Below are 13,968 nucleotides of genomic sequence, written 5' to 3'. Positions count from 1 at the left end.
AGGTCAAATGTTAATAATAATAATAATTTATTATTATTATTATTAACACACACTATTAACAAACTCACTCAGTATAGCAAACTGCTGAAAAGTCTTGGCCATTCTTATAGATTTACCATTTTAAAGAAAATTCACTAACAGACTATTATTCTTTTAGTCCAAACAAGTTTGGTATAATGAGTTGACTGTATTTTAATTTTTTTTGTTGTCATCACCAATGATTATATCTATTCAGAATAAAGAATTATTAATATCAGCATTTCAGTACTGAAGAATGTTTGAACATTAATCAAAATATTAATGAAAGACTGGTATAATAATTTTCTGTTGTATGCTTTAAGGGAGGGGGGTGTACCAGAAACTGATAGCCCAAAAAATAAGATTTGGGTAGTTTCCAATCAGCAACTTTCTTCCAAATAAATCTGTTATTTGTGCTTTAGATGCTTGCTTTGTTAATTTTTCATCCTGTTTTGTTTAGAATATACTTTAGAATTATGTTTAGAATGTTTATATTCATATTTAAACTTTTTGAATATTATTAATGCCAGTTTTCTTTCCTAATATCTTAATTTATAATATGACTCTGCCATAGATGTCTTCTGTAACTATGGGATGCTCATTTTTCTTAGCAGTTTTGTACCTGTGATAACCATTGTAATATCACATGTTTTTGTTAATCTAACTCTCAGATCCATAGGGTGTGAGGAACTTGATGTTATGGTTGATTTCTGTCTCTTCTTCCATATAAATTTGATTGGCTCCAACTTATTTTATTATCTATTTCCATATTTAATTTGCAGTCATCACTAAAAATCATGGATAAATAGCTATAATGTGGGTATACAGGGAGGATATAGCAATGCATATAATATCTATCATTAATGTATATTAATGATAGATGTTATCAGGAAGAATGGTGAGGAATTTTTGACATTAGTTAGCATCCGTTGACAAAAATAAACATTAAGGAAAGTTCATTAACAGAGTGTGGATAGAAGTATACAGTATTCTACATTCTATCCCTGTCTATCCCACAGGGATAGAATGTAGAATACTGTATAGAAGTGGGGGGGGGGGGGAGTTGCTGATTTCAGAAGTATTTTCAGTGGCATTTGTGACATATCGAAGGTTTTTTAAAACATGTAGACACAAGAATATGTATGAAATTAATAAAACTTCGACTGATATTTCAATCTGAAAGTAACAGATACAAGGTAGAACAATAATTTTTTTTAAAAATCAGCTGCATGCTAGCATACTGAGATACAGCAGACAAGATGTATTATAATGATTTATGGTTTGAAAAAAAAAAAAAAACTATTGATTAGAATGAGACTTTCCCTAACTTTTTGACAAGGAGTTGCTCAGATTTAAATTTGGGCATTATTAGGCTTCAGTACTCTTTGAACAAGTGTTTAAATGTGGTACCAAAGCCCAAGTGACACCAATGAAGTAGGCAAGTTCTTGTCCAGAAGATTCTGTTGGTCAATGTCAAGTACACTGTGCTAAACCAGATTGCTCAAATTTTTATAAGTGATATAAGACTAGTGTTCTTACAATCTCCCTTTCTCTTTTCATGGAATGCCCATTCTATCCAGCATAGAGATCATAGCAAACTTGGTACACACCTGGAAGGAAAACAGGAGACCACTTATCCACAGAAGAAGGCAGCCAGGAGAGGAGGCTATTGAGGAAAAAAAAAACATAGGTCATTATCATCAGTATCTCATCCAGTTTTTATCATTCGTTGCCAGGTGATTCAAATCCTGTCAACTCTTTCCACACCACTCCCTCACATCTGTCTACTCTCATCTTGGCCATTCATTATACTAAACACCACATTTTGATCTTTCTGCTGTTATCCATCATGTCGATATATCCAAAAGCTTCAGTTTCCTTAGAATTACTTTCTATATTGGATTACCTTTGCAGTTTACTTTTTCTATGCAGTTCTTCATTCATTCATTACCTTTTGCATCATCCAGTTTGTAGAATCTTTCTGTTCTTTCAAATTTCAGTATTCATCTTGGTCTTTGACTATTACTCATGTCTCATAACCACAGAGAGCACCTGTGAATGCCTGTGTCCAGCAGTCTCAGCTTTGTGGCAAGGCTCACTAATTTACTTTTCCATATCTTGCTTAGTGCCTATAGGTTTGCTTTAGTTATACAAGATCTTACTCTCTTTTCTATTTTTATGGTATAAATCATGTCTGATCTTTATTTGCTTTTCATCCTCTTCTCTCCAAATAGTTTTTTTCGATGTTCATTATCAACCCATATCTCTTTCCTTCTTCATTTAATTCTTTCTTTTGTCACTTTCTTAGTATTAAGTAAAGTATTTATTTTAACACGTGTTTTGTCTCTCTAAATTCTTAACCATGACTACTTCTTTTAACTTTAGCACTTTTTTCTAGTTCATTTTTTTTAATAATGTATCTGCAAATCATAAATTATTGATTTTTGTACCTTGAACTGAAATTCTCCTTATGTTCTCCTTATGGCAAAAAAGGCGCTTGGTCCTCTTTGAATATTTGGGTATCTTTGGGTGCTGGAGTGAAATCAAGGCAAATTAGGGTGACTACTGGAGTGTCCCAGGGCTTGGTACTAAGACCACTATTTAATTTGTGCATTAATGATATAGTGGAAGATTTGAGGAGAGGGGATATTAATGTTTGCTGATGATGCAAAACTGGGCAGTAGTTGATAAAGGTGATATAGACATCTTGCAGGATAACTTAAATAAGTTGGCAGTGTGGGCAAAGGAAAATGATTGTCAATTCGGTGTTGTAAAATTTAAGGCAATGCACTTTGGTATGAAAGGGTTACATCCTTCGTATCACATTGATGGTACCAGATTACAGGAAATTGATCTTGGGGTGATGACGGATAGAGATTTGAAATTCAGAGGACTTATTACAAGAGTTGGCGAAATAGCTCAGAGGATTACTTGGATGCTGAATAATGCATTGACAACTAAAGATAGACATTATTATCCCTCTTTATGAGACTGATCCAACCACATGTTGACTACTGTGTACAGATTTGGTCACCTGCATTTCTAGGGGACAGGGAAGTGGAGAGGATCCAGAGACTAGTGCCCATGCTCGTGATAGGTCTGTAGAAAGTTCCCTATGTGGATAGATTGAAGATATGTGGGTTGTAGAGTTTAGCTGACAGGCAGAGGAGAGGGGATATAATAGAAACACAAGAATTTTTTAAATACATGGGGGAGTTGGGAGAAAATGAGGAGTCACACTTGGAAGTTGTCTAATAGTGTGGTTATTAAGGATATGCAGATAAGGTTCTTTACTTAGAGGTGGTGAATGAGTGGAATGGATTGCCAGAGGTGGTTGTGAGCACCCCCAACAGTGAATGAGTTTAGGAGATGATAGGTATTGTTTAATGGGTAATGTGGGTCTCCTGTGATGAGTCTTTTCACTCCATGGAGTACCCACATAAATGATAATAATAATTTGTCTTTCAAAGTAATTACTCCAGATATCTAGGTTATCATTTTTCATGTCACCTTTATCATCTTTGATTCCTTTTATAGTACTCTTTCCCCTATTTCTAAGTTTTTTTTCAGTAGCCTCCAAAACATTTTGCCACCTTCCTGATATTTACTGTTATGTTATTCTTACCAAAGTTTTTCCATGACTTGTTTAGCTACTTCTACACGTAACATACCTCTGTTACATTTTTGTCTGTATTCTTTTAGGGCATCTGCCAACTTATATGCTAAGAACTTCTTGGTTCCACTATGGTGTTTTTATTTTTTTATCCTTGCAATTAACTTCACCACATGCCTCTCTAGCTGAATCAATGTTTACTTCAGAATTTTCCACTGAGACTCCAAGGTTTGGTTCTTATTTTCAAACTGATTCATTTTTTTCTTCAGTAATGTTTGTATAGTTGAGTACTGTTAACTTGTAGAAGTTGCTCACCTTTAATTTTTTTAAAAACTTTCTTACATACAATTCTTTTCAATGTGATATTCATTTTTATCCTACTTAAAAGTAATTGATGGTCACTTAGAATTTCATATCCTCTGTACACTGTTATATCCTGAACCAACATGAAAATATCAATATCCTGAATGACATAGTCAGTGAGGCTTTTCTTGTTTCTTGTGTTGACTCTCCACTTGAACTTGTGCACATCTTTATGTTGAACATGATATTAGTAATAACTAGTCCATATCCTGAACAGAAATTCAGGAGTTACTTACCATTATTATTAACCTTGTCCTTTTCTTCAAATTTTCCCAAAACATTTCTATTTGCCCGGTGGATTTCATTTCCTACTTTGTGTTAGATCTCCAACAAGGACCACTTTTTCAATTTTCTTTGTCAGCTTCCTGCTCAAATAACTCAAAAATTCCTCCAGGTCTTCCTTATGGGAACTTCCATGGGACCAGAGGCACAAATAAGTTTCACTTTCTCTTTCCCCCTTTTGAGGTTTGCCCACATAACTCTACTTGAAACTGTCTTCCAATCAAGAAGTTTATCTTCATGTTTGATGTTGAATGCTAATGCTACTTCCTTCCTTTCCTTGATTATTATTGCTTGAATATGTCAGCTGCCTGCTCTTATGACTCAAAAAATTACAGTAAATTAATACTGATTTTTTGTAGTCTGAATTTTTTTTTTTTTTTTTTTTAATCTAAAAATAATGGACTAAATGTTAAGTTGCAGTGCCTGTGTAGCTCAGTGGAAGTCACTTTTGCTATCTATGCCTAGACCATCCAAAGAAAGAGCGTCATAAATTCTGTTCTAGTCACCAACTACAGGAGTTTTTACTAAGCCTTTTTTTGGCCAGTTGCCTAGTTAATCGATCTCAAATAGTAAACAGTGTTAGAATTAGGGACCATGAGAAGGCAGTGGAGATGCTTCTAAGTCTCCAAAAGTTAGATAGGGCTAAAATGGCCTCGTCTACTCCCTCTATGAGAATAAAAGGCATTAGTTGATTTTTTGATGATAAGTTGCTGTTTCTTATCTGAAAAATCTTTTTTTTTTTTTTTTTTTTTTGAATGGGCATCATTAGACATTATTAAACCAATAGATATAATGAACTGGTATAATGAAATAAAAGTGTAAATTATATGAGAATAAGAAGTATTTAATACAGAATAATTATTTCATAATTACATCAGAATTAAAAGAAACATTTAATAAAGAATAAAGCTCATTAGGCACGTGCTTAAATTTAAAAAAAAATGAAATAAAAAAAAACAGCTACTTAAAATGCATGTCTGCTGGTTGCCTGAGATGTTATATTTGTTTTCCAGATGACCGTGAGTTCAATTCCCATTGTGGACACGGATGATTTATGAATGTCTTCAGGGGGATATAGATACAAAGTGGTTTATAAAACAACCACAGAGAAGAGTTTCTAGATTATCTAATCATTCTTATATTATTTATACTGTATTATGTTACTTTACATTAATTATTACATGTTCATGTTTATATGTACTGCTTTTAAATTTAGTTTTTCATACCCCCAAAAAAAGCAGACCTCTCCAGAAAGAATATATCTGTTAACATATGTAATAATATACTGGTCTTCTTTGTTTCAGCTTTAATTCAAACTAAAACCCACAATTTTAAAAGGCTATCTTATAAAGTAAATAATGGTCACTGCATGGGAGGAGAATTCATTCATAGATATTTTCTTATGAGGACATTGTTAGGGAGAAAAAGAGTGAAGCAATATTTAAACTTGAATGTTTGTTGTGTATTATAATAAGTAACATTTACTTATTCACAACAGTGGGGGGGGGGGGGGATGTGCTAATGGTACATAAGAAATAGATAGTTGCATTAATTAAATAACATAGGGCACGTATAAAAAAAAAAAGCGTGTGCATTATGGAATACCAGGCTAATTTGATATAGCCATCTGTCTCCACATGCCTAAAGCATGTGGAGACAGATGGCTATATCAAATTCCTGTCTTTATGTATGCTTGGGTAAAGCATAAAGACAGGAATATAATTTTCAATTTTGTTGAGTAATATGTTAAACCCCCCCCCGATTACATAAGAGCTGTACAAGTCTTATTTAAACCCATCACATTCTACTGTATAACTGAGAGGAGACCTCCACATAGTCAGTTCTCTGCATTAAAGGAATGCAGAGAACTGACCAGGGCTTCTGACTTAATGTTCAATCCTCACCTTCTCGTGGTGCACCCTGTTGAGTATCTACCTGGATACTGAATGAATGAGGATGGGCTGGCAATCTGGGATTTAGCCGACCAAATTGTATTCTTATTGGCTTAAACCAAAATACAAAATGTGATGGTACAACATGACAAAATTTCTTAATTGGCTGGGGCGTTGCCTGGTTAAACAAGGCCCTCGTTGTTTTTGCAAGGGAACCAGGGCGAACAACAAAAAGTTAGCTACTGGAACAAATCCTAAAACACACCCCAGCTCAATATCGCCAGAATTGAAGATCGGTACTATCAACATAAGAAGCCTGAATGGCAAAGAAATGGAGCTAGCTGAGGAATTAGATAAGTACCAGATCAACTTAATAGGGGTGACTGAAACAAAAAAAAACCATAACTGGTGAGCTCTTTCTGAGCAATAAATACAAAATGTTATATTCAGGCAATGACAATTAAGGAAAAGGAGTAGCCATACTATTCAACACTAAATAAGAGGCTAATCTTCTTGAATGGCAGGCAATTTCAAGTAGAGTGATGTGGGCAAATATCAGAATGGGGAAATGGACAATGAGACTTATTTGTGTCTGTGGTCCCACAGAAGGTTCTCCTAAGATAGAAGTGGAGGAATTTTTTGAGGCTTTAGAAAAAGCAACTGACAGAATTAAAAATGAAAAGTTGGTCCTTGTTGGGGATCTAAATAGCAGAGTAGGAAATAACTGTCAGACATACAAAAATATTCTGGAAAAATTTGGAGAAAAGAGCAAAGCTAATAATAATGGCAAATACCTGTTGGATTTCTGCTCAAGACATGGACTGGTTATTACTAACACCATGTTCCAACATAAAAATGTGCACCAATTCACATGGAGAGAAGAGGCAGGGAATAAGAAAAGTCTCATTGACTATGTTATTGTTGATAGCGATGTTTTCTCTCTGGTACAGGACACGAGAGTGTACAGAGGATTTGAAATTGGAAGTAATCACCATTTAGTCTTAAGCAGAATAACATTGAATTTCATATTGAAAAGAAGAACATGCAAGAAAGTTTTAAAACGAATAAAAGTAGAGAAGCTCTCAGATGTGAACTGTAGACTAAAGTATACAAACATTATTCAAGAAAAAATGAAAGAGTTTGAGAACAAGAATCAAACCTTGGAGATTCAATGGCACACTCTGAAGAAAACATTGATTCTGCCAGAGAGGCATGTAGTGAGGTTGTCTGCAAGGATATAAATATCAGAACTCCCTGGTGGATACAGGAAGTTAAAGAGGCAGTGAAGGAAAAGAAGAAAGCATATCAAATGTTCCTGGCAAATAAGTCAGCTTGTGCTCTTAGAGAATACAGAGACAAATGTAAGAAAGCTAAACACTGTGTAAAACTAGCTAATCAAAAGTCATGGGAAGACTTTGGTAAGAACATAGAAAATAAATATTAAGAAGGCGGCAAGATATTCTGGAGGTTGTTGAAGAAGCTCAGAAATGGAGGAAAGAGTGCTGTTAAAGGAATTAGAGATGATAAAGGTGATATGAAAACTGGAGGAAAAGAAATCCTTGAAGTATGGAGTAATTACTTTGAAAAATTGCTTAATGAAACTAGCAGTGATGACAGCATAGTGATAAAAAACACTGACCAGGCATACAATCAGGAATACATGTTCATACTTGAAGTAGAAAAAGCCATCAAAAGTCTCAAATGTGGAAAGGCAGCTGCAGTATATGATATTAGACCAGAAATGCTCAAGTATGGAGGTATAAAAGTTTTACAGTGGCTACACTGCATAGTTCAGAGGGCCTGGACAGAAGGACGAATTCCAGATGATTGGAGTAGAGCTCTCATGGTACCCATATATAAAAAGTGAAATAAAACTGATTGTGAGAATTACAGAGGTATTTCTCTACTGATTGTTCCTGGTAAGATTTATGCCAGTATACTTGAGAAACGGTTGAGAAGGAATGTGGAAAAGAAGCTTGGTGAGGAACAAGCTGGATTCAGGCCAAATAGAGACTGTCAGGATCAGATATTCACTTTACGACAAATAGTTGAAAAGTCATGGGAATATAACAAAGATCTGTATTTAAGTTTTGTAGATCTGGAAAAAGCATATGACAAGGTGCCAAGAGAGAAGCTATTCAAAATGCTACAGTTGTTGTAGTATCAGTGGATCATTACATCAAGCAACACTTAGTCTTATTTGAGTTGTAGGTCAGCAGTTAGAATTAAAATAAGTACAGGAAGATGGTTTAATGTTAAATCTGGTGTCAGACAAGGATGTGCGTTATCTCCTCTGTTATTCATTACCTATATGGATTACGTTATGAAGGAAAGTGGTACTAACCTGATACCAAAATTGGAGATGTTAATGTCAGCTCCTTGCTTTATGCAGATGATATTATACTTCTAAATAAATCCCCTAGAAGTCTGTAAGGTTCCCTGACTAAATTGAATAACTGTTGTGATATGGTATGAAGGTCATCAATAGCAAGACAAAGATAATGAAAATAGGTAGAAGCATTGAAAATATCAATTGCATTGTGAATGGAGAACCTATAGAACGTTTCAGCTACTTAGGTACGATTTTTAGTGATGATGGTAAATTAAATATGGAAATATTCAACAGAATCAACAAAGCTGGTATGGTAGGAAGTCAACTGAATAAATATATATGGAATAAGAGAGAAATTAGTCAAAACACTAAATTATCTGTATACAAGACGGTGTTCAAACCAATTTTAACTTATGGATCTGGGTCAGAAGTAAAACACTTCACCAAAGACTAGAGACCACAGATATGAGAGTCCTGAGATAGATTAGGGGCATGTGAACAGATGGCATCAATGGCAATATCATATTAAAAATGAGAATATTAGGAAAGAACTTGACATTGTCAGCATCCAGGAATGCATTAGCAGAGCTAATCTCAGGTGGTATGGTCACTTAAACAGAATGGACGAGGAAAGATTAGCCAAACAAGTGTTCTCTGCCAGGTTGGCAGGAAAAAGACCCAGAGGAAGACCAAGATATAGGTGGATTGATACAGTAAGAAGTGCCTTAGAAGATAGATATAGATATAAATATAAGATCTGACAATGTTATAGCTTTGACAGGTAACAGATTGATTTTGCAGAAAATTGTAGGTAGGAAGTTAGTAATGATATAAATTTTTCATGTAGTACTATCATATCCTGTACACCCCTTGAGGGTAAATGTCAGGAATTTGATGATGATGACATTTTATTGCTTGCTTTTATACAGTAGTACGTTAACATGTTTTAAAGCTTTCTTTACAGGAGGTATACACATATTAAATTTTAATATGTAATAATTAATGTTAAGTAACATAATACAGTATAAATAATATAAGAAAACAAAAAAAAATTGTTGGATTTGGCCATTTGATCCTTCCTTACAAAATTATGTTGGTAGTTATTTTTGCTTGGTTATAAAGTATATTGTACTTAGCAAGAAATTATATTCTTGTTTTAATCCTTACCCAAGTGTAAGTAAAAAATGTTATGAAGTATCTTCACAACAAGTTGACTGCATATGAAGACTAACTTTGCATCATTTGTATTCACAATGCAAAAACACTTCATTTTAGGCATGTATATTGCTACCCATTATGGAAAAGGTTGCTGTGGCCTTTATTGCACTTAGGTAAGGATTAAAACGAGTATAATTTGTCAAGTATAATAAATATAATTTATAACCAACTGAAAAAACTTCCTGCAACTTTCTGATGAAAGAAGGTATGCTTTGCATTATGGGATTCTAAGGCAGTTGATGAAGTGAATAGTCTCTCTATTCTTATAGAGATGTATGTGAAAAGTATCTTGATAGATTAGAGCAATTAGAAATGGGAGCAAATGTCAGGACCGTAGTAGAACAGCTTAGGCAAGAGTTAGTAAAAGTGAAATGAAACATCTGTAAAAGGATATTAAACATCTGAAGAAGAGATTATCTGATGAAAATGAGAAGGAGGAAGTTAGTATTAAAAAAGAAAGAGTCAAAGGATAGTCATATATCATTGTGAGTATCGTGAGTGAACGTAGTGCTAGATTTGAGCTGTGCTAAAAAAGTGTACAGCATACCTTTTTATCGCAAATTGTGCTTCATTTTTTCAGTTTGGATACAAGTGTCCTTCAGTAGTGTTGTTGGAATTTTTTGTTGTTTATATTGTTGTGTTTTGCTATGTTTTGTTCTGCTTCTGAAAATGGTGTCCATAAAGAAACGCACGTCAATGGAAGGCTTCGGTACGAAGATCAAGCTCTGTGTTGGATTTTTTGTAGTGGATGCATTACAAAAATTGCTATATGTATGCACTGAAAAATGTGAAAGATTTGTGGACTGTTTGGGTAAATGAGAAGAAAGAAAGCATTCAAGTATGTGAAAAGTGTCTTGATAAATTACAGCAATTAGAAATGGGAACAAGAGTTGGGACCATAGTAGAAAAGCTTAGGCATGAGTTATGGAAAATGAAAAGCAAAATGAAACATCTGGAAGAGGATATTAAGCATCTAAAGTCAAGACTTGCAATCCAGATATTACAATTGAGAAGAAGAGCAGAGATAATGAATAGTAAGATGGCTGAGTTGTGTGAGGCAAAGGGGGGTTCAATTTGTAAAGCTGCGGAGAGAGATTGGCTGATAAAAAATGAGGAGGGGGAAGTTAGTATTATGAAGAAAGAGTCAAAGGATAATCACATATCATTGTATAGGGACTCAATCATTAGAGGTGGGAATGACTGAAAGTAAAGTACACAAAACATGCTTTCTTTGTGGAACAATGAAACAAGTAACTGATGTGTTGCAGAAAAGAAAAGACCAGGCATCAAAATTAGTGGTAGTTGTAGGCACAAATGACTTATCTGGTGGTGGGGGGGGGGGGGTAGCAGGTAAAGAAGAATACCATGTTGTTGGAAAAGTCATAGGCATGTTGCCCAGATATGACAACAGTGAATTGAAAAGGAGAGTAGAGATAATGAATAGTAAAATGGCTGAGTTGTATGAGGCAAAAGGGGGGGATTCAGTTTGTAAAAATGTGGATCGAATTTGAAAGAAAGTTGATGGATTGCATTTGAATGGGTTTGGTGTTAGGCATTTAGAAAGGCTATTGTTTTCTGAGAAGGCAAAGAGTCAAGAAGTTAATGTAGTAAGTGATCAGAGTCTCCTTGTGAAGCAGGATAGCACAACTAAATGGATTGTACGACAGGAGTAAGATGGATATGAGGTTAAAGATGTGATTACATCAGCACAAGGTGATGGAATGCATAAAGGTGGGGATAAGACAGATAGGAATGGAAATCAGAGTCAGGATCAAGGAAACAGGAGTGGTGTGGTATAGCATCCAGAATAGAGAATGTTGTTTTCTGGTAGCATGGCTTTAAAGACAGAGATTATTATGTTTGTACATAAATGTAAAGAGATAGTATTTGAAACAGGAGAGCTGAGTTTGTTGCATTGAGTCACTATGACCAAAGATAATTCGAATAAGTGAAACTTGATTGTCTGAGGAGGATGTGATATAGAGAACAGAAATTGGATGTATAATTTTCCAGAAGGATAGAAAGGTGGGGGGGGCTTAAGGATCAAAGCTGTATAACTGAGAGGAGACCTCCACATAGCCTTTAAATGAATGCAGAGAACAGACAAGGGCTTCTGACCTAATGTTCAATCCTCATCTTCTCGTGGTGCATCCTGTTGGGTATCTACCTGGATACTGAACTAACGAGGATGTTGGGATTTAACATGGCAAAATTTCATGCCGGCAGAGCCGTCGCCCAGTTAAACAAGGCCCTCGTTGTTTTTGCCAGGGAACCAGGGTGAACAGCGAAAAGTCAGCTACTGGAAGAAATCTGAAAACACACCCTAACTCAACATCACCAGAGTTAAAGATCTCTACTATCAACATAAGAAGCCTGAATGGCAAAGAAATGGAGCTAGCTAAGGAATTAGATAAGTACCGGATCGACATAATAGGGGTGACTGAAACAAAAAAAATGACAAAAACTGATGAGATCTTTCTCGGCAATAAATACAAAATGTTATATTCAGCCAATGACAGTCAAGGAAAAGGAGTAGCCATAGTATTGAACACTAAATATGAGGCTAATCTTCTTGAATGGCAGTCAGTCTCAAGTAGAGTGATGTGGGCAAATATCAGAATGGGGGAACTGGACAATGAGACTTATTTGTTTTAATGGTCCCCAGAAGGTTCTACTAAGGTAGAAGTGGAGGAATTTTTTGAGGCTTTAGAGAAAGCAACTGACACAATGAATAAGGAAAAGTTGGTCCTTGTTGGGGATCTAAATAGCAGAATAGGAAATGATTGTCAGATATACAAAAATATTTTGGGAAAATTTGGAGAAAAGAGCAAAGCTAATAATATAATAATGGCAAATACCTGCTGGAATTCTGCTCAGGACATGGACTGGTTATTACTAACACCATGTTCCAACATAAAAATGTGCACAAATTCACATGGAGAGAAGAGGCAAGGAATAAGAAAAGTCTCATTGACTATGTTATTGTTGATAGTGATGTTTTCTTCCTGGTGCAGGACACCAGAGTGTACAGAGATTTGAAATTCGAAGTGATCACTATTTAGCTTTCAGCAGGATAAAATTGAATTTCATATTGAAAAAAATAACATGTAAGAAAGTTTTAAAGCAAATAAAAGTTGAGCAGTTCTCTGATATGAACTGTTGACTAAAATACACAAAGATTATTGAAGAAAAAATGAGTTTGAGAACAGGAACCAAACATTGGAGATTCAATGGCAAGCCTTGAAGAAAACCTTGATTGATTCAGCCAGAGAGGCATGTGGTGAGGTTGTCTGCAAGGATAGAAAAATCAGAACTCTATGTTGGACACAGGAACTTAAAGAGGCAGTGAAGAAAAAGAAGAAAGCATATTAAAATTTCCTGGCAAATAAGTCAGCTTTTGCTCTTAGTGAATACAGAGACAAATATAAGAAAGTCTTGTGTAAAACTAATTAAACAAAAGTCATGGGAGGACTTTGGCAAGAACATAGAAAATAAATATCAAGAAGGTGGTAAGATATTCTGGAGGTTGTTGAAGAAGCTTAGAAATGGAGGAAAGAGAGAGTGTTGCAAAAGGAGTTAGAGACGATAAAGGTGACATGAAAATGGGAGAAAAAAAATATCCTTGAAGTATAGAGTAATTACTTCGAAAAATTGCTAAATGAAACAAGCAGTGATAGCACAGTGGTTAAAAACAGACATACAGTCAGAATACATATCCATACTTGATAGAAAAAACCATCAAAGGCTTGAAATGTGGAAAGGCAGCAGCAGTAGATGATATTCGAACCAGAAATGCTGAAGTATGGTGGTATAAAAGTCTTACAGTGGCTGCACTGCATAATTCAGAAGGTCTCGACAGAGAGATGAATTTCCGATGATTGGAGTAGAGCTCTCATTGTACCCATATGTAAAAAGAAATAAAACGGAATGTGAGAATTATAGAGGTATTTCCCTACTGAGTGTTCCTGGCAAGATCTATGCAAGTATACTTGAGAAACGGTTGAGAAGAATTGTGGAAGAAAAGCTTGATGAAGAACAAGCTGGATTCAGGTCAAATAGAGGCTGTCAGGATCAGATCTTCAATTTATGACCAATAGTGGAGAAATCATGGGAATATAACAAACATCTGTATTTAAGTTTTGTCGATTTGGAAAAGGCATGTGACAAGGTGCCAAGAGAGAAGCTATTCAATACGCTACAGTTATATGGTGTCAATTGGTCATTAGACAAAGATGTACATTGGAGATGTT

The 13,968-nt window shown here is 35.0% G+C and overlaps 1 protein-coding gene across 1 annotated transcript in view; it reads left to right on the top strand.

The window, feature by feature from the left end:
• The window catches only part of Vha100-1 (V-type ATPase subunit a family protein Vha100-1), a 233,903-nt gene that overhangs the window by 190,459 nt on the left and 29,476 nt on the right, over nucleotides 1-13,968 (top strand). The window lies entirely within an intron of this gene.

Source organism: Typopeltis vanoorti, chromosome 22 (assembly GCF_054136105.1).
Source record: "Typopeltis vanoorti isolate ZY-2024b chromosome 22, IOZ_Tvanoo_1.0, whole genome shotgun sequence".
NCBI classification, from domain to species: Eukaryota; Metazoa; Arthropoda; class Arachnida; order Uropygi; family Thelyphonidae; genus Typopeltis; species Typopeltis vanoorti.
Note: the sequence above shows the minus strand (reverse complement) of the source record. Positions and strands in the feature narration are given on the sequence as shown.